Here is a 23,359-nt window from a genome sequence, read left to right on the forward strand (position 1 = left end):
TGGTTGCCCCCAAAATTAAAATTGAAGTTATTCTATTATTGCCTCATTTTTGGATCTATATCCAAAAGAATAGAAAGCAGGATCTTAAAGAGATACTTCAAACTCATGTTCGTTGAAGCATTATTCAGAGTAACCAAAAGCAACACAAATGTCTAGACAGGTGCATGGATACAAGAAAATACGTACAATGAAAAGCTGTTCAGCCTTATAAAAGATGGAAATCCTGTCATTTACTACAACATGGATGAACCCTATGGACATTATATTAAATGAAATATGCTAGTCATGAGAAGTCAATATATACGATTCTGCTCATTCGAGATACCTAAAACTCAGAAATAGGAAGAGGGAAAAAAAAAAGAAATAGGAAGAGGGAAGTAGTTGTTTAATGGATATAAAGTTTCATTGTTGCAAAAAAAAAAAAAAGGGCTTTAGAGATGGACTGTGCGACATTGCAAATGTACATAACTACTGAACTGTACACCTAAAATGGTTAAGATGGTAAATTTTATGTTAGATTTTTACAATTGAAAAGCAACACACTTGCATGGAGGAATTGTACGTGCATGAATTTATCTTTAATGCACTTGATATCACACTCACAGGGAGTAGACCCAGCTGTGAGAAAAGCGGATTTCTCAGTGAAGAATAGTTTCAGGCAAGAATAGGATAGTACTTGAATGTGAAACCTGAATGGCATAGTAAGACTAAGATGTCATCTGACTGGCAGAGATGTATTAGTGTCTGAAGGGACTATACTGGGTAAAAGAACACAGAGAAATCTGCAGAAAAAGCAATACTTCTGTGAACCTTGTTTTATTATGGATGATAGAATTGATGCTCATTGGAGTAGACGCTGGAGGATTCTTTTTATTACCCCTACTAATTTTTAGTAGGTGTATCACTGCTCTAAATTTTATTTCCAGTCTTTAACCAATACTCTATCTTATCCCTAAGTAGTATGCTTTTCCTTTTAGGTATTATAACTTTAGATGGCTTATAATTTTTTAACTTCATTTCATAGTGAATAAACAGTTGGTATTTTTAAACCTGATAGAAGAAAAGATAAACCAACATTTTTTTTTTCTTTTTAAAATAAACAGATAATGGTAGGAATCTGATACTCGAGATTCAATGGTCTCTCAACTAGTAAGCCATAAGACTGTGATCTATATGCCATTACTACCCATGAGTTTCCCATTTACATGCCTAAGACAACCACCTTAGCTGTTAAAGAAGTGGTAATCTTTTTTTTTAAGCCAAATTGTCCTGGAACTAAATGCATTTTGATTGTGTTGTCACTATTTCCTTTTCTAAATAAAAGAAAATTATTGTTTTCATTGCCATACATTCTTGCCTTCACTTACTCATTTCTTTCTGTATCTTCTTTCTTTCCCTAAATAGACTGTCAGAACACTATACCAGGAGTTATTCCAAGGCTAGTCTTGTGGAAGATAAACAATCTGCATTCTAGCTGGAATGTAAGCTTCAGAAACAGAATGTAACAGTAATTCAGGGTAATAATAAGTCACCTGAGAAAATTAGGGGTTTTAGTAATAGAATATTGCAACTGTGATCATTACCAGCAGGTCTGTCCTTGTAGTTTAAAAGGAAAAAAAAAAAACAAAAACGAAAAGCCGGAATTGTCCAGATCACTAGAAAATACAAACTGACATTTCTATATGTCTCATTACCCTTTGAATCCTTCTGTGATAATCACTGAGTGCCAGATTTTTGCCTAAGAATTAGGAGTTCACAAAACCATTCGAGAGTTATTCAAGCCACAATAATAAAAACAAATCATGATTTGATTTGTGCTAACAGATGAATATATATTTTGCTATGTCATGTATAATTATCAGCTACAAGGAGTCATGATTGGGAATACTCTACACATATTTAAACTTATAATTTGATAAGTTTTGTCATATATAGACAAATAATTATGACCATAATCAAGATAGTGATCATATTCATTGCTCTCAAAGTCTTCCTTGTAGCCCTGTTATAATTCTATCCCTGGCCAACACACATCCACTTCCCATCATTATAGGCAAGTTGTACTGTTCGAGAATTATACATATGTATGTATATATTTAGACGTGTAGCATAGATTTTAACTCTTCTCAATTAGCATAATTATTTTGATAGAGGTCACCAAAGTACAATCCATCAAGAACAAACTGATAAATTGGATATCAAAATTAAAAATTTCTGCTCTCCAAAAGACAGCATTAAGAGAAAGAAAAGTCACAGGCTGAGAGAAAGCACTGATAAATCATATATCTTATGCAAAAACTTGTATCCAGGCTTTATGAAGAACTTGCCAAATTCCGTAATAACAGAAGCAATCAACTCAATTTTAAAAATGGGTGAAATGTTTGAGCAGAAACTTCAGTAAGAAAAATAACATGGCAGCAAATGGATGGATGTTCAACATCATGAATCACGAGGGAAACACAACACCCCAACCATAGATCGTTACACATTTATTAGGATGGCCAAGATTCAAAATGCTGAACACACCACATGTTGGCAAAGATGTGGAAAAGCTGAAACTATATCCTCCTGTTGAGAGTATAAAATGGTATCACCATTTTAAATAAAAAAATGTTGCAGTTTATTTTTAAAAGTTAAACATTTATCTCCCATAGAATCTGGCTATTTCACTCTGCTGGCATTTACTCTGGAGAAAAGAAAGCATATGTTCACAGAAAAACTGACTTAAAGTTGTACATATCAGTTTAATTTGTAACAGTTGAAAGTGAAAATAACTCAAAGTTCCCTCAACAGGTGAATGGATAAACAACAAAACAATTGTTCATTTCATTATTCTCCAGTAGGAGATGTAGTGGGTAGGCAGTGTCATTCAGGTTATCTTCTTGAAATTTCCAAAAATATCCATTTAAAAATCTCCACTTCATACTGAAAACAGATCAAAAAGCACATAAGCAATTAGGGTTATTTAAGCCTAACAGGCAATGAAATTGCATAAATTTGTCATGATATTTGGCCATGTGAATTGTATTGATATATAGTTGCTGAGAGCAAAAATGGTGTTAACCAAACATTCAACTCAGCTGACTTAAATTAAAAAGAGACTATCTCGAAATACGTGATAGAAACCATATGTGGAGCTGACCTAGGATGTTCAGGCAATGCCTCTCTCATGTTTTCTCTGGATTTTGGACTCTCCACAATCAATGGCAAAGAAGACTGCCAGCAACTCTATTAGCTTTACAACCACAATGGGGAAAGAACATTCTTTGCCAATAGAGCCAGGAGATGTATGTGGCTCGGACTGGCCTGACTTGAACCCCATCCCTTAATTAATCATCTTGGTCAAAATGATGCAGTACATCATCAAGTAGATATCTTCAAAAGACATCATCTAAATGGTCATCTTTCAGATTAACCATACCATAAAATATGTGATTATATTGCCTTAAAGTCTTCCTAATTCCAGAAGCTTCAAATTATTGTTCTCTCAAGTTTAGAATCTTTTTAAGATTTTATTTTTTATTTATTTGAGATGGAGAGAGAGAAAGCAACAAGTGTGAGGAGGGACGGAGAGGAGGAAAAAGAATCTCAAGCAGGCTCCATGCTGAGTGCTGAGCCCAATGTGGCAGGGCTTGATCTCAAGATCCTGAGACCTTGACCTGAGCTGAAATCAAGAGGCAGACACTTCAAATGACTGAGCCACCCAAGCACTCCTGTCTTTTTTATAAAGTTTTCATTTTATAAAATTTTATTTGAAGTTATTTATTCTATTTGAAATTCTTCTAGCAGAGACAGCAGTAACAACATAGGTAGAAGCAGGAGGCTCTTGCCAAGGAATATGTGATTAAATATGTGCTAAAACTTTTCTTAAAAAAATAAAAAAAAATAAATATGTGCTAATTACTCAAGTATAAGGACTATGCACATCAGGGCGTGGTAACAGAGGCAGAGACCAAAAAGATGGGCTTTGCATTCTGGAAAAATCTCCTTTGTGAATACTACATCACTCACAATTATGCTTGCTGCAATGGTAATTCTTTCTAATGTAGATCTCCACCGAGCAAGACTGTGGGTTCTTTATTTCTTTTTTGTAAGCATTGAGTTTCCTGAATGAGTTGTATTCATTCACTTAATTATTCTCAACATGGTACTGATTGTTTTCATATATATTGTTTCATAGGAGAGGTATTTTTAAGTTAAAAAAAAAACTACATATGCACAAAACAGATTTCAAACCAAATTAAAACACACTAGAAGAGAAACATGCATACAAGCTTTTAAATATTTCAATTATTTAGTTTGAAGGCAAATATTAAAAAGCAGACTGGCAAATGGATTATTACCATGATTTTACTAACGCCTAAGAATGTGTCACACGTGAAATTGACATAGTTGCTTAAGATTATTCCAAACAACCCATATCAAATATTTTAGGCATTACTGAAAATAGTTGTCACTGGAAATATAGAAGGCCTGTTCATAGATTCTTTGCTGCTTTATTGTCTGAATACGTGACTCTCCACATTGACACCAAATCGCTGTCCTGTCAACATGTAAAAGGATGGATCATTTTATCTCGTGAGTGATGAAGTTTCAAATCCACAAAGCACAGGCCAGTCAATCCTTTGAGGTGATTATGATGCCTCAAACCTGACAGCTTGCCCTGACAGTTTTCACATATTCCTGAAATCAAATTGTTCCTGCTTCTATTAGAAGAAAGCAGGTGTGTAAAACCTAGAAGAAGGTAAATAGAAAAGAGATGATCTTCATGTTCAGAGTAACTATGAAAAGTTGTTTCCAGAGAAAAGTATAGATCCTGATTTTGCCTCTCCTCCTGAGGCACACAGATGAGACACAAAGAACCCATATGGGTCCAAGTTTTGCCAGGAAAAGGAGTATCAGGAGAAGCAGATGGCAGCACCATTGCCATATGGCTACTCAGGAATGGGCCCATGTGGTGGCCCCTTGCCATAAGATAAAGCTGGAAATATTTTCATGCTACTATTTTAAACAGCACAAAGAATGAATACGTGGTTTGTTGACATGAAAAATCATTAGAGAAACATGACAGGAGTACTCTTTTATACACATCTCCAGTAACTGGTGCTTTCACTTAAAAAAACAAATTAAAAAGGATCCAATTTATGAGATTTCCTGTGTTTGGGATACAAAATTATATAGATATTACTGCAGATTTTCTTTTAAGCTTCAAACCAAAAATCTCATCGATTGGGGTCTGAATATTTTTGGAGGCTTGCAACTATGGCTTAGATACAGCATTGCCCTTGTTTTCAATAATAAATAATAAGTCAAATTTCACTGTGGACATCATCGAGTCTCATGTTAGCCTGAGGTAAAATATATATATATATATTTTTAATTTTAAACATTGTTTTATTGAGATATAATCAATATAATATATCAGTTTCAGGTGTTCAACATAACTGCTTGATATGGGTCTATGTTATGAAATGATCACCACAGTAATTTTAGTTAACAAGCATAACCCCACAGAGTAATAATTTTATTTCTTGTAAAAAATAACAATGTAAAAAGAGAGTAAAGAGAATGATATAGTGCAAAGACTATTGAGTGTAGAGGCTGAAGAGAAAGGTCATGACCTGATAAACCACATATGGGTCATGACAACAAACAGAAGTCAACTAATCCCTCCAAGTTTCAGTTTTCTTCCCTGGGAAACGTTTATATGGGATGTTTTGAGAAAAATCATGCAAAGGAGAATAGAGGGTAATTGGAGGTCACATGTAACTCTACTCAAATTCACCTCCTCCCATCACTAGCTTTGCTATTTTTTTCTTGAAAAAATAAAGCTGCTAAACCTTGAAACTCGGTTCCGCCAACTGGAAAAAGAGGCTAAAATGCATGAGCCTTGCTCTGTGGTGCCAGGTAAATGAGAATTCCAGAAAACGAAAGAAATGGGTGAGGGGTCAGCAGACAGCTCCCAGGCTCATGGATTAGGAGGTAGTGCAGAGAAGGGACTGGACCAATTATTCAAAGCTGAAAGCACTTATTTTGCCCCGGGATACTTGGTCTGATTTGGGGGCGAAAGTCCTTCTAAACGACTCCCCCCTAGCATAGATGTATCCCCAGCTACAAAGTTTCTCTGGCACCACTTATTTCAAGTGAGCTGAAAGCTTACCAGCTCTGGCTTCTCTGGAGAATTCAGTATAGCCCAACTTTTGTGAAAGCCTCATGAGTCCTAACAGCCGTTTAAGAGAAGCAGCTCATGCCCCAGAGCATGAGGCTTGACCAAATAACACAAGCACGCAGGGCACCAGTTTGTTCTAATAAAGCCTTGGGTGGGCTTGCACAGAGGATTCTCCTCCTAACCCACTCTCCTCCCATGTGATTTCTCCAATCTAATCTAATTATGATACTATTAGTTTTTATTCTTTTTCCTTTTAATGGTTCTGAAAATTTAACTAAACAGTTCTCTTTGTGTATCTGAAAACTATTCAACAATTGGATTATTGTAATCTTTGAAATATCTTTCACCATGTGTTTCTCATTCAATCCTTCAATCATTCCTGCGAGGGTGGCGGTCTTATCCCCTCTCCCACTAAACACATAAACCCAGACCTATGGGGATCCCTGGGTGGCGCAGCGGTTTGGCGCCTGCCTTTGGCCCAGGGCGCGATCCTGGAGACCCCGGATCGAATCCCACATCGGGCTCCCGGTGCGTGGAGCCTGCTTCTCCCTCTGCCTGTGTCTCTGCCTCTCTCTCTCTCTCTCTGTGACTATCATAAATAAATAAAAATTAAAAAAAAAAAAAAAAAAAAAAACCCAGACCTATGATATCCAGGCAAACCGTGTTTAAGTATTTACAAGATCTGATCAACGACAAATAATCAGCGAGGAAGGTTATTTATTTCAGAAGAAATACCCAGCCACTAAAGAGAATATGAATGTCTTTCCTAATTCTGCTGAAGGCTGATGCTAGCCTGCCTACTTTTATAGATACTTGCATGAAGTCAGCAGGTGTAAAGGAAACTTTTCCACGTTTTTCTTCCAAGGTTTCTTCCAAGGTTACAGATACACAGTTGCACAAGCCACATTGAGGTGCAAGTCCTTCCCTAATACCGTTTCCTTGTATCTGGAATACAGACAGGAAACCATCTAGTAAGCACTGTAGGTGGCTGGAAATAAACTCCCGAGAGAGAAGCTAGCTATGCATGGCCGGAGAAGGCCAAAAGTAACTCCTCTCAGAAAAACAACAACAACAACAAAAATGAGCAAATGAATGAAAGACTGACATGAAGATTGGAAACAATTATCCAATCAACTTTTTTTTTTTAACTGGGGCCCATGATGTTTGAGAAGCTATGATAGATGCTGAAGACTTCACAAAATATAATATGCTCTCTCAGATCTCAGGAACAAAGTTTATCTTTTTTCAGGAAAAACATTTTTAAAAAGAAAGCAGTCGTGATCTGTCGTGCTAAGTTAAAAACTGAGAGCACGTTGCTGAATTTGAAAGCTCCTGAAGCAGGAAGCCAAACACCAGGTCAGCCCCACACCAGCTGGGTGATTGGCAAGTCAACTCCCCAGCCTTTACTTATTAGTAAAAATGGGACTATTAGCCACTGCCTCTCCTGTGACACAGATTTGTAGGTGCATGTCAAAAAATACACATACATATCCTATAAGAAAGCGTTTTGAAAATGTTAATGTAGTTTATTTAGATATTTAGAGTGTGTTTAGCTCCCTCCTTGGTGGATTCGTTGCCAATGTGAGAAACTGAGAGGAGTTAATCAGGGTTATCGTTTTCAAAGCTGGAAAAATAGAAATTCTTCTTTGGGATCTAAAAAGCAGTCATAGGAAAGTCGCCCTCGGGGAAATCCATTGATGTAGGCAGCTTGGAGGAGAGCCTAGCATAAGTAAGATCCCCAGGTCAGATCGGCAGGAAAGATAGAGTTTGAGAAAGATATATGCATTTTAAGGATAAAAAGAACTGCAACGCATGAAAGTGAAATATTTGGAAGGCTGTTAAATGGTATTTGGAAGAGTATACGTGTTTATTGAATTGTTCTATCAAAGTTTTACATTAAATTTGGGGTTTAGTTGAAGGTTACTCTGTTTGTTAAAATAAAATGATGTTAGTTGAGTTGACGTAATAGATAACTCCCCACATTTCGGTGAATTAACATAATAAAAATCTCTTTCTTGCTCAAAGTCTAATGTAGTGTGAGTTGAGGAAGGCTGTTGGGAGATGTGCAGGGGGCAATTTCTCTTCCCATACCCTGTCAGAAACCTAAGCTGACAGGCAGCAGCCATTGTCACAGCTCCCAAGGTGACTTGAGTGTCAACACCAGTCAACTGACCAGGAATAAATGAATAGATGACAGCATGGAAATTTTTTTATTTTATTTTATTATTTTATTTTATTTTATTTTATTTTATTTTATTTTATTTTATTTTATTTTATATTTTATTTTATTTTATTTTATTTTATATTTATTTTATTTTATTATTTTATTTTATTTTATTTTATTCTGTTTTATTTTATTATTTTATTTCATGTCATTTTGTGTGTATGTGTAGGTGAAGGCATTTTAACTAAAAGTGAAATACATCATCTACTCGATTATCCATTGGCCAGAATGTAGTCATAAAGACCTATGAAAAAGAGGATGAAAAATAAGAGGTAATGTGTGCCCAAAATGTAAGGACATGTAGACATCCAGCCATGCTCTGTTGGTCACAGCCGGCCTTTCTGTTCACCAGGCAGCTGTTTACCTGTTTTGCCTCAACACAGGTTGCCTCACCTGCTCTCCCAGGGAGATAGCCCCAAATCTCCTTCAGCCAACACCAGCTCAAACCTACATGTTGTTTTCTGAACTATGGAGATCTGCACATTAAAAACGCCATTTACCTGAAACCTTCTCTGAGAAACAAATGTATAATGGAAAAGGTAAAACACAACAAGCTCTATCTGACAAAAGGGACAGATGGGAGAAACAGGACCATCAGTGTCAGATACAAAATCCTGCTGCGTAGGCCCAGGTCAGGTGTAGGCAGCTCTCAAACTCCCATTGGGGGAGTGAAGGTGCCTTGATTAGACCTTGAAGCTGCTACCTGAGAGGAGCTTCTTTGAACACTGATCCCCGTGTCATGGTTCTGAAATCTGGAAGGATTTTACTTGTGCCTCAGTCTCAATAGTCACAACAGAAAGGTGAGTGTTGAGGAGGATGCTTCCTAGGAGGCTCTGACTTTTACAGCCAGCCTCCTTCAGGTACAGTTTTAAGACCAGAAGAGTATAATCATCAAAGATTTTCTTTTTTAGTTTGGAATTATAGTTTCTTTGACAATAACATTCCCTTAAAATGAAATATTCTTTTAATATATTTGTATTCAGTCAGACCCAGGTGTCTTCTATGGTTTTCGATTTTTTGTACTTCTTCCTTGTCTCCAAGGTATTCTTGCTCAGTTTAATAGAAGTGACCTTGAAGCTGGGGACCCTAGTCTTATTTTCAAAACTAAGTCAAAAGGGTTTTGATGTTCAAAATATTTTTAAAAATTTAATCTTACTGTTTAGGGTCTAGAAGCTAATCTGATATGGTCTCAATTATCTGTACTTTCTCTCCTCTCGTTTCTGCTTGCAAATAAGGCAATTGTAACTTGAGGTCATTTTATTCTTCTAATATTTTGCCAAATGGAGCTAATAGCCGCCAACATGCATTACTAACTTCTGTTTTCCAATCTCTCCCTCTAGAACAGTAAACAGGTGGTCTGCCTTGCGAGGTATCAGAGGTGACATTTTGGACATTTGTTTGCTCACTACATGATAGAGATCCCTTTTTCCAATTTCTTTTGTCAATATCCTTGTAGCTCATTGCCTGACCAACAATGCGACATATCTGAGGAATTTCAATTCTGTATCCCACTTCCGATAACGACTCTCGTATTAATTAAATTAATGCTAGCTGGTGTAACAAGAAAACGTTATTTCCTGCTTGGATAAAATTTGATGGGAGTAGAGAGGGTAGAGAGGTAGAAGGAGTAGAGAGGCTCCACACATTCTAGAAGAGGCTATTATATTTAAAAGATTGTACAAATTTAAAGTTACCCGGGGGTTTGGATTCAGCTGAGGGATGAATAAAGAGAGAGGAAAGGATCACATAGGAAATATTTAGCTGATCATGATTATAGATGTTATACAAGATTCATATAACTCAGATTAAAATAAATCACATGGGCTGACTGAGCAGTTTTAGCCAGGAGATATAGTCTAGGATTATGTTTGGTGGAATAAAAAAAAAAGGGGGTGGAATTTTCTGAATGACTGTCCAGTCTATGTTAGTAACTGAAGTATCACTTTATTATCAAATTCTATTAACTTTAATATATTTATTGATTCACCCATTTGATCATTTAACCACAGTTAAATCTTAAATTCGGCCATGATTTCTATGCAACTTGACTATTTGAATTTGCAAACTTAAGAATATCGGCCATAAGATGAAATTATAAAAGATACTATTTGGTATTATGAATCAGGGAACTTTTGTATTTGTTGATAGGATGATGGGGATAAAGGTATAGAGTAAACTTAGGTTGAATCTTGAATGAGACTTAGAAGGAACTGGGTGACAAAAGGACAAGTATTTCAGGCAAAAGGAATATAATATGTAAATATATACATATTTATTTATTCATGAACATCCACATAATGTAAACAAGTACATGTCTTTATACATATCAATATAAATGTATTTATGTGAAGGCTTTATTTATTTATATTTATTTATTTATTTATTTATTTATTTATTTATTTATTTATTATTTATTCTGTCTCTACCAAAATGCACCACTCAGGATAGGTGATGTGGGGTAAAATTTGTGTTATGCCCTAAAACAAAGAACAACAGGTTTACAAAATCTAGGGTGTATATTGGGGATATGCATTGGTCTCCAATGGTCCTCAATTCTGTAGGAGAAGACTGAAATTTCAAGACTTTTCCAGAGACTTGGGGCCTTTCTGTCATTTTTAAGTATATTCTCTCTACATTGAATGATTAGGCACTTCCTGCTGACTTACGTTTCTTCCATTTCCACTAAGAGCTGGTATCATAATTTCTGACAAATGCAATTTTTAGGTGAGCTAGAAAGAATAAGTTTGAAAATGATATTTGCACACAATATAAAAGAATTTTTGTTCAGCGATCTTATGATGTCCTCTTTAAACTATTCATATGCTTTGCCATTTAGCTCATCACTTTATGAAAGCATCAAGTAGAATGTGATACTTAGAAATTGGTGGCAGAGATATAGCTCAGAACTTCAAATATATACTCTAATGGCTGCCATCAAAATGAAATCAAAACATAAACATCACATTTATTTCATAGCAAATATAGGAAAACTAGTGGACTGTTATCTTTCTAAATAAAGATTTAATAGGTTTTAATAGGAAGACTAGAAAGTCATATAACACTAAAGATAATGTGAGATTCCAATGCTTTCTTTTGTCTGTAGAGTCTTTGCCTTAATGAATTTTGCCTGTTTTATTATTTTTTTCTTTTAGTATCAAAGATGGGCTATTCAGCCTTTACTGATTTTAAGAAATGTGATTGCATCATTTTTTGTTTGTGATTCCAGAAACAAAAATTTGAACAGCACTAACAGTGATGTACTGAAGTATTTATATGGGCTCTATTCCACTGTTTTATTTTTTTATTCCACTGTTTTATGTAGAATTATCCCCCCTTCCCATCCTGTCTGTCATAATCCCTTCAAAAGTTTTCATTTGTGGTTTGAGTTCTTGTTCATTATGTGGGGTATTTTATTTACTTCCAGCTCTAGCTCTATACTCATATACATAACCCTGTCAGTTCTCAGAAAAAAAATACAGGAACCTCTGGTTAAGGAAAAGTCCCAGAGATGAAAGAGTAGCCATTTACAATTAACAAAAATATTCATTTGTCATATATGCACATAAAATAATTGGGCACAGAAAATCTGGAAAGGTAAATTGTTAAGAATCTTCACAGCCACTTTTCCATTGTTTAACTTCAGGTAAATCGCCTTTACAATGTAAAGTACTGTTCAAATTATGTTTTAGCAATTTTGTGTGTTCAGGATCAAAAGAATCTCTTTAGTTTTCCCCAAGCTAGAAACCAATTGTCTCTATAAAATGATTTTTTTTCCCTTGGAAAGGCAGGAAAGATAAACAGATATTCTAATCTCAACTCATTTATCTGGACATGAATTAAAAAAAAAATCAGTAATAGCCTATCTCAAAATACTGAATATTTCCATTTTTATTAGATGGTAAAATAATATTATAACTGTATTAAAAATAACCTATTAGTGATAGATCCTAAAATATTTTGTAATTAATTAATATGATGCATGGGATTAGCTTCAAAATAATCACTGAAGTGTGAGAAATTGGACAGGGACATGGATGAGACAGGGTTGGCAATTTATTTATTTTTTTTAATTTTTTAAGATTATTTGAGAGAGAGTGAGAGAGCAGGAACACAAGTCAGGGGAGGGGCGGAGGGAGAGAATTTTCAAGCAGACTACCAAGTATAGAATATAGAGCCCAACTTGGGGCTACCTCCCACCATGAGATCATGACCTGAGCCGAAACCAAGAGATGGTTGCTTAACTGACTGCAGGGTTGGCCAAATCCTATTCATTGCAGAAGTTTGTTATTGAGGTTCATAAGTGCATGGGAGTTCATTATGCTATTCTTTCAATTTTGGCATATGTTTTAATATTTACATAATAAAAAAAAATAAAGGAAGATTCACTCAGAGTCCAGATGTAGAATTATCTAAACAGTATAAAAAGTTTATTTTCTCTACTCTCTCTCATGGACGCCACCATATGACAAAAGGAGTAGCAGTCGTCCATCATGACCCGAAGCCCTTATTCCATATAGTTCTCAAATTGCAGACAGACAGCAGTAGTAGCATCTGCAAATTTGTTAAATGTACAAAATCTCAGGCCCTACCTGAGAGCAGCTGAATAAGAAACTTCTGGGAGTAGGCCTAGTGTATTCAATTTCTCTTGCTGCATAACAAATCACCCAAACCACAGCAATTTAAAACAACACCATTTATTCATTCACAGATCAGTGGGCCACAATTCATCATGGCAGGCTGGCTTTTCTGCTCATGGTATCACAAAGCTGAAATCAAGGTGTTACCTGAGCTAAGTTATTGTTTAGAATCTCTACCAGAGAATCGACTTCCAAGCTTATTGTGGTTTTGGGGTGAATTTAGTTCCTTGTGGATATGGGAATGCAGTTCCATGGTGTTTCAGGTTGTCACCCACGGCCTGCTCTCAGCTCCAACAGGCTATGCTAATGCCTTGCTTATGGTCCTTCCCATGTTTAGGCCTGAGCAGCGCACCATATCCTTGTAGTGCTTCTGTTTTCTCATTTGCTCTGTCTCTCACCTCTAGATCCAGATTTAAAAATAGGTCAAACACACATATATGATCACTCTCTCATAAGGTCAGCTGATTTGGGACCTCAATTACTTCAGCAATACTCCCCTCACAGCACCAACTATTTAGTGCTTGAGTTGAATAAGTTCAAGAAAGTGTGTGTGGACCTGGAACCAGGGATCTTGGGAACTACCATAGAATTCTGGGTTTTGAGGGCAGTCCGGGTGGCTCAGTGGTTTAGTGCTGCCTTCACCCCAGGACCTGATCCTGGAGACCCAGGATTGAGTCCCACATCAGGCTCCCTGCATGGAGCCTGCTTCTCCCTCTGCCTGTGTCTCTGCCTCTCTCTCTCTGTTGTGTATGTGTCTCTCCTGAATAAATAAATAAAATCTTAAAAAAAAAAAAAAAGAATTCTGTCTTCTACATCCACCAGTCTGTGTTTTAACAAGCTCTATTGATTCTGAGGCATGCTAAATGTTGAGAACCAAAGCTCTAGTGCTTAGTTTTCTCTGTCTCTCTGTCTTTCTTCCCTCTCTCTCACTCTTATATATATATATATATATATTTTTTTTTTTTTCTGACAATACGTTGAAGGACTTGATCTCCATGGCTCACAGGTGTATCCTCATGTATTGTCTACCATGGAAATATTTCACCTAATTGGCCATGGAATGCTCTTAGGTTAGCAGGTGCATGCATGCAAGACAGGCTGAATACTAAAACTAGTATTATCCTTGAAAAGCAAATTTCATTTCTAAACTGCTTAATTTTAGAAACCTACACAAAATATAACTAATATTGTTTCCCAAATAAATAAATACAGTAACAAATGAAGCGTGACTATAACCACAATGCTCAATTGCTTAAAAAAATTACAGTACATTAAATGTCAACATCTACTGATGATTCTAAGGAACTGTTGAGATAGGGGCGCCTGGGTGGCATCTGAGCATCTACCTTTCATTCAGGCCTTGATCCCGGGGTCTTGGGATTGAGTCCCACACCAGGCTCCCTTGAGAGAGCCTGCTTCTCCCTCTGCCTATTATCTAATTATAGCTACTCTTAAAATTAGTACATGCCAATTATTTTTTTATTAAAACACAATATATTTTTGGTGTAGATGAGATGTGGAAGGCTATTTATGTTTGCAACTTGGAAAAATTAATGTACAGATACGGCATCTATTAAAAATACCCTCCCTTCTTTGATCCAAGGCATGATTACAATGGTTGAGATATCACAGACTCTGATTCTCAGGTGGTTTTGTTAAAACATCTTATGCAATTTTTCATTTTTCTCAATTGCAGTTCACAGTCTATTGCAGGACTGAAAATGGAGACACTAAAAGAAGAATGGGAGTTCAAGATCAACAGCAATGTTCAGAGTATATTGGAGCTGCTGTAGTTATATAATCTTTTCATTAACAAAAATGAGAATCTTGCTTGGAGCCTACTGAAAGTCAAGAGTTTAGTGGTAAAAGTCAGAGATGGAGTCTGGATACTTGTACTAAATAGGCACGAAGCCTGGAAAATCAGTTCAATGTGACTGTGCAAATGTAGAAGTGGTTTTTGGTTTGATTTAAGAAAGAACTTAATGCCTGGGTCATCATTTAGTGAGAAAAAAAGATTCCCCATCTCTACAGAATTCCAGGAAAGTCTCTGAGTTTCTAATTGTTATATTGATATTGATACTGCCTGTGGGTATTACACCATGTTATTTTTGATATGTCCACGAACGCCGAAGCACTTTGAAGTGGAATGGCAAATACATTGGCCATGCTATCACTAGAGATGATATTGATTTTCTTCATAAAATTGACCCTAAAACTGAAAAAGAAGGAAAAAATGAATCCCTAAGTTTCTTACATGGTATTGGGGAACATTTGACATCATAAACAGTGTTGGGAAAATGTGTCTATGCATAAATTTTTGTATCTTCATCTTGATCGATCAATCGATCGATCTATCATCTATCCTCTATCTATGTGCCTATCTACGCAGATTTTTCCCAAGTGCTAGTATTTTGTTGTTGCTACTTGTTGGTTGTTGATGCATTGGCTGGTTTCCTGAGGGACAAGTTATGGGATGATACGCATTTCAAAATTTTTGTTGTGTTAACTGAACAGCACATTTAACCTAAAGCTTACAAGAAAACTTGGACTATGTCTTGTCTGCTAGATAAATGTCACCAAGGATCATATGACTTCTAGTTGACTTTTGGAAAGAAAAAAAAAGTATAGTTGATTTTGGAATTACAAACATTATGGCATCAAGAGATAACCCTGTAATTCTGAGCCAGCTTCCACAATGTGGAATTATTGTTGGGTCTCGCTGCTCTTTGATGGGATTTATGGAACAAAAAACGGGGAAGTTCAAAACAATCTAGCTGGAAGAAGAAAGAAGGAATTTAAAAAAAATTTCTCTGAAGGAAGTAAAGACAATAAATTACACTTTCCCAAAGAACAGCCTCTACAGAGAGAGGATTTATGTAAATGATTGCCAGCAGCCTTCCCAAGGGCCTCTTGGGAATAAACCAAGTGCAAAGAAACCAGAGAAGGAAATTGGAAATGAGTTTAGCATATTATCCACTCCTACTTCCAAAATAAATAAAAGGGAGGCCAGGTAAGATGTGGAAGCAATTCATGCAGGATTTTAAGGATTTGAAACTTGTAAGTGGACTGGGATTTATTAACTCCACTTTACTTTGACCAGATTCAGGATTTTGTCTGAGGTTTCCAGGTTGCCACATTTTCTTTCTCAATCTGTGTTTTATAATAATAGAAGAATTATTTCAGCCCTGGTTGATGCATTAAGAAGAATTTAATGAGAACAATAAAAAGTACGGGCTATTTTATTCCTGAAGTCATTCAGTTTCTTTTCTCTGCCCCTACAAAACAGAACAGAAATTTACCACTGTTTCATAATTGTTGGAATTAGGCACTACATATTAAAACCTTTCTAAAATTCTCTCAGCAGGTTCCAGAGCTTTCATAATTTATTTTAAAAGAAGAAAATGGACCCCCCAAATGATGACCAATCTTGAATTATATTGTTAGGGAGTTATCTCTTAAAACATGATTTTCAAATGTTTTAAAGGTGGTCATGTATGGTTTATTATGCCATGTCTTTATTGTGCCCACAAACTCTCTTGACTATTTTAAATTAATGTTATGGTAAATTTAATTCTCTTCAGTCAGAGGATGCTGAGGGTAAAGTTTCTTTAAAATTAAAGTACTCTATAAATTAACATTTAAAAATCCCATATTTTATCATATTATTAGAATATTAATTAAATTCAGTTATATTATTTTGTGGTTCAGATGACTTTTTCCTCATCACCCTTTGACAGAGGATGCCTTCCTCCTCTATCAGATAGATCTATCGTATTTTAGAGTTATAACCAATTTAACCTTGAATGTGAAAATTCAATTGTAAAAAAGACTAATAATTACACCAGTAAATTATTGGTTTACCATTTTAGGTTACCTTGTTTTAATGTTTATGTTTCTCTTACCTGAGGTGCATCAAGTGTCTTTAATGTTTTTAGATACAGGCAATATATAAATCACTTATCTTTAATGAGATGAATTATAGAGTATATCTTATGATCCCTTGGGTTCATTACTGTCCTTAAGCTACATAATCACCAACAACCAGGCAGAGGAAAGAATACAAAGGGGCAAAACATACATTTTATATTTCATCCATTTTTCCCTTCCTAGGAGATGAAAATTACTCGCTTTGAACTATTGGCCTTAAGTTTCCTTTAATAATCTTGGAACACAGGATGTCTGTAGAGGGTGGGGAGGTGAACAGTGAGGTGGAGAGAAAAATAACATGACATGCTCAGGCAATTTATTTGCTGAGAATAGGGGCAGAAAACCAAGTAAGATGATTATGTATTGCTCTGATTTATTTCACTAAATGGCTATCACTAGCCACTGCGGTCATGGCATGATTATTATTGAAATCTATGAAAACAGAAGTTCCAAGGATAATGGAAATGCCTGTTCACATTTTATTCTAATAAGGATTATCTCAATATAAATGGCAACAGCTGCTATGTCTAGTTTCCTCTCATTATCCTTACTCTTTCTTTTATTTTCAATATTTTTTTCTCATAAAAAACTCCCCTCCTTTCATTATTACCACAGATATGATGGTTAACCATTGGGATTGCTTGTGTATACACCTCTATAAAAGTCAGAACTCATGTACTGTTTTTTTTACGATTGTATACTCTTGTATACAGCTCAGTATTGGTTTCAGGATGCCTCTTAGTTATGTTTTCAATTAGTTATCTGATGCTTACTGGTTTTCTGATATTTTCTCTAGAAATAAATTCAGGAAATACAAGAAGAAGAACAAGTTCTTTGGGAACAGACTATTCTGATATTTTAAGTGTAACAAATAAAATATTATGCAATGAAATCCCTGAATTTTAGAGATTATCTAAGACAAGAGAATTTTGAATGAGGAACTACATTGGAAAATTTCCATTTCACTTTCAAGTGAGAATACCTAAGTAGGTTATGGTGCAGCTAGGTATGAGAGGTGGCCTCTAATAAGCTCTTTCTGTATAATTCCTATGTTTCTGAAGTGCCTGAAAAATAAGTGTAATGTTTCCTGTTGAACTTAGAAGCTAGTAATAATTGAAATCTGTTTCATCATCCCATGATTCAAGGAGTTACACATCCAGAGAAATATATCATGTTATGTACCACAGAGTCATAAAATACGTAGCCAAATACACCAGGGAAATCAGAGCTTGCACACAGCAAATTAGAACGATCATTGGTATGAGCTACTATGAGACTTCTTTCCAAAGTGATAAAATCAGTGGCTGATGTCAGCCCAGAACCATCTTACTCAGAAAAATGATGGATCTCTGGTCCATCTAATGCTCACCATGGACATGTATCCAATTCCATAAGTAGATTCTTATGGAGGCTTTAGGTCCATGCTTCTCTCTACAATGATGGGAATAGCTGGGAATACCGAAAATGAAGCTTCTAAACTAGACTGTAATTAATTTATTTTTTTCTTTTTCTTTTGTTTAAAGTAACCTCTATGCCCAACGTGGGGCTCAAACTCACAGCCCTGAGATCAAGAGTCACGTGCTCCACCAACAGAGCCAGCCAGATCCCCCAGTTTATGTATCTTAAGAAAAGTATTCATTTGATAGCCCCTACATGTGTAAATTAAATTCTGTACCATGAAGCAGATTCACAGTAAAAATCAAAGTCAGTTTTAGAAATATAATTTTAAAATTACATATCTGAATTTGGTTGACTCAAGAAAATTTGGAATATTGTAGCCATAACATCACAAATAATTTCTGAGTCAAGTTGCCTTAAGTAATGGAGTAAATTCTTATTTTTCACTTTTGCTTGGCAAGGAAGAAATTAGCAGATCTTCATAATTTAGGAACAGGAAATTAGGTACAGACATACCACATTGGGACTTATTCCCGAAAGGCAAGAGCCATGTCTGTGTTATCTCCATCAGAGTTATAGAGATTCTCATGACAGCAACTCCTTAAGTGTTTGATTCATTTCCTCTCTCAACAGATTAGCACTATCTGATTTCAGCTCCAGCTTAGTCATGTGTCATTATGGTTTTTCCAAAACACACTCTTACTTCTGAACTAAAAAAATAATAATAATAATAACCGAAAGAACAATCAAACAATTACATATACAATTTGGCTTCTCATGTGTAATTGACTAAATCTGTCAATGTGCTCATTCCTAATACCTTGTCCTAATTTGGGTCATTTGGGATGAGCCTGGGTCAGGGTCCCATCAATTGTGCGGGTTGGAGTAATGATCTTGGTAGGCATCACAGGCTAGTCCTAAGTATTATCTCCAGATAAAATGCTTGCAAATACTCATCTTCTTCTAAAACCCATACAATTTTCAATAGCTCTTAAAATCCATTCTACATATATATTCATGATACTTTGAAAAGCTTTTGATTTCAGAATTGACTGACTTTATGCTAAATTTGTCTATTTGTAAAACAAACAGAAATCCATCTGCTTAACTTTCATAGACAAAGCTCATGATTAATGAATACACAGAATTAATTTTCACAAAATTTTAAACCATAGTCATTGGTTTCCAGAATTTAAGGATGAATCTTTTCCTTAATTTACTAAAAACCATCCACAAGTCTTTACTTCCATACATATTGGAAGGTTTTCACTCAGTAATTGTATACCAGAATTTGGAAATTGGTATTCATATCACTTGGGAACAGTGTTGAACATTAAATCACATTCTTTCTTCAGGTGACATCTTATAACATTGAATGATGGCATAATTTTCCTATCAGGGTTTCTTCAGTCTTAGGGCTCTGACTTGTTCCTCTTGGTTTAAATGACACAATTACAGCAAGGACAAATTTAGTGTTTTGCTCTTTTGGTAACATGTTCTCTAAATAAGAACATCTGTTTTACAGTCACTTCCTGTTTATAGGATAAGCTATTGTAGTTAAATTTCAAAATGTCAAACTCAATCAAAAATACTGATCTGTTTCAGTGTGCAAGTGAAACAGCTAATGTGTATAAGGAGTCAATATAACCTAGTGGCAAGAATACTCTGCTGGGAATAAGGAGGACTGTTTTCTATTCCCAGCTCTCTCATGAATTACTGGTCTTGTCTACAAAAGGATAAAAAGGTATTCCAAGGACAGACAGGCTAATGCACACAGGGAAGAAGCTGGTGTATGAACGGGAGAATCTGATTGCCCTGACAAAGCATTTATGGGCTCCATTTAGGTCATACCTGGCTGTATACCTGTGAACGTGGCTAGATTTCCTACTATGTCTTTACATGTTCATGACACATATGACATTTGCAGAAACATGAACATGCATCGACTCAGTAAAATAAAGCAGATTTGAAAACAACAATATATCTTCCAGGAGGCGATATTTTGGTAGATTATCACTAGAAGGTACAGGGGTCAGCTTGAGGGTGGCTGAGGCCAAGTGGGCTAAGAAATAGGGGCATACGAAATGCAAGGGGATATTGAAAAAAGACACCAAAAGTTTCCTCTGAGGTTCTAAAATGCTTTTCAGATTTTCAACAATAGGAACTTAAAACTAAGAGACTATCTGCTTCCCCCTTTGTATTTTGTTCATTATGAATGATCACAGAACTTCTGTAAGAGTTTTCATAGGGCAAGCGAATCATCTGTGTTTTAGCTACTTGATAACATGATCTAGATGACCAGAAGTGCCAGTTGGCTCAGTCTGAGTTCCCTTTCATCTCCACATTTTTGGGATTTCTGTGAGCCTGATTCTGTGCCCCGCCCCTCCTTCCACCCATCTCTCCCTCCCTAGGCCTGCCTGTTTCTCAGTCAATGAGAAATTTCTGTGTCTTAGGTATTAAAATTGGTTTACTCTGAAGAGCAAGTCCAGGCTAAGGGAGGAAATGCTAGTTGAATTAAAGACCCTTGTGATGAGAGATTATTGCAGTCAGGTTTTCTTTGACATAGTGATACAGGGTTAGTAGGAATTTTTAGGGAGTTGAAGAAGGGAAATGGGAGAAGAAAAGATTTACTCAAATCTCATTTTTCAAAATTTTACATAGAAAAAGAAAAAAAAAAATCTGTTTAATTGTGACAGCAAATCTCCTGCAAGAGAATAGGAGTAAGAGTAAAGAAACATGATTCTGGGTCTGTTGTAAATCTGTGTCCTATTGTTCTTTGGAGAAACAATAGTAATGAGCAAGAGGGTGAAGGCTGCTGGCAGAGGCCAGAGTCCCTGTGCAGGGGGGCGGGGGGAGTGTACCTCCTTCCCTTTTCCCTGTATTTTGAGGTTACCTGCAACCCCATTAGCGCCCCTCCCCCACAGTGTCCTCCCTTCCTTCCATTGGAAGCAATGACCTGCTATATACCCAAAATAAAACAGAAGAGAACTCATGGCACAGATCTCCTTCATACTCAGGAAATAGTAAGCTGCAATAATAAGCCAAGATGTAAAAGACACACAACCGAGCTTCATAAGGTTTGCAGATTCTGGTGTGCAAAATGGACCCAAGATCCCCCAGGCTTGCTGCTGTCACCAGGAGGCAGGTAGGTGGCCTGAGCTTCAGTATTCAAGGTAGAGCAATGCTTCTCAAGTATTAATGTGCATCCAGACTACCTGGAGGGCTTGATAAAATGTAGACTAGGACTCTGTAAATCTGGGTGGAGTCTGAGATTCTTGCATTTCTAAAAACAAAAAAACAAAAAACAAAAAAGCAGATAATGCTGCTATAGCTGAAAAGGCTAGGAGAAATATTTCCATACTAATTGGTGGGGAATTTAGAGGGATGGGCTGGTTATATACAATAAAATTACTCTTCAGTATGTGATCTTAAAACCACAGTGATAGGTTTATCGTATTTTAAATCCGATTCTTCAAAAAGTTAAAAAGACAAAACACAGTAAAATGGAACAATAGCAAATCCTCTGCATGAAACAATATACTGATTTCAACCCTGTGCAACTCAATGTCCCACTTTTTTTCACGAAAATACTTTTTATATCTCATTTCCTATTACAAAATGAAATTTATAGAAATATAGTGTACATATACACATAGTTTGAAATATCACTAAAATCACAATTATAACACCAAAAACATAAATTTACTACAAAAATGAGAATTTTGATATGTAAATTTGTAAGTACAACTTGTTATTACACCTAAAGAAATTGTCAAAAGCTTGCACATATATGAAGAATTATTATTGTTGTGGCAGCTAGCATCCACACTAATAAAGTGTGTTTTATTAGAAACATAAGCAGAAACATTGCTATCGGTGATTATGTAATTTTTCTGAAAGGATACACTCTTTGGTAAAGTCTGAACAAAGTACAATTTTACCTCCCTGTCAGATATTTGCATTCCTGGAAAATTCCAAGTATGTAAGAACAGTGCCCCAAATGGTTTGCATTTACATACAAAACAAAAGTAGTTTCTTACCTCAAAAATTTATAAATAAGTTTTCATGTATGTTAATGACCCCCAGGACTTGTGACTCAAAACATAGTCTGAGAATCAGAAACCTAGGTCTCACCTGAGAACTGGTCAGAGCTTGAAATTTAATAAGATCTTCAGGCAATGTATAAACACGGTAATGTTTGAAAAACACTGCCTTAAGTTATTTAGGGCATTCAGGAGTTCTGCTGAACAGAAGATAATTCTTTGTTATAATGGACATGGCATTGCAGGAAATCGGGCTCCCCTGGTTGGTCACTGAAGGCCCGGTACACCCACACCTCATCGACCCGACAACCAAACCACCCTCAAGGGTGTTGTGCTTCCTGTCAGTGAACCATATTAAGCATGTATGTAGAGGGAATTCTCTCAGGCCTCACTTCTGTTAATGAAGTACTCAAGTCTTTCTTTTACTTTTTTTAAATTTATTTATTTATTTATTTATTTATTTATTTATTTATTTATTTATTTGATTTTTGTGTGTGGGCTGCTATGATGCATCCCTTAATACCATTTGGGGCAGAGTGTTGGTTATGAAATATAAATGTGAAGAAACTCAAATGTCAAAGGCATTTGGAAGAGTGAAAATAAAAGTAGTATTGGTAATAATAAATTATGAAAATTAACTAGAAAGATATGAAAATAAAACACAAAGTGTATATTTTATTTACATTTCTCGCTGTACTAATTCAGGTCATGAAAAGATGATTATGAAACGGGGAACAAAGGCAGAAGGGACTGTAGATAAAATTAAACTTCCTTATAACCTGCAGCCCACTGACAAAGCCTTGAGGCAGGTAGAGTATGACTCTCCTCTAGGAACTCCCAGCTGTCTTCCTGTTAATGCCTGCCTAGAGGAACAAACCAACCTTCACTTGACAATAGCTAGGCCCCCTGGGATCCTATAAGTTTTCCTTAACAAAGGAAAATCCTTTTGGGAACTTTTTTT

The sequence above is a fragment of the Canis aureus genome, chromosome 15 (genome assembly GCF_053574225.1).
Source record: "Canis aureus isolate CA01 chromosome 15, VMU_Caureus_v.1.0, whole genome shotgun sequence".
NCBI classification, from domain to species: domain Eukaryota; kingdom Metazoa; phylum Chordata; class Mammalia; order Carnivora; family Canidae; genus Canis; species Canis aureus.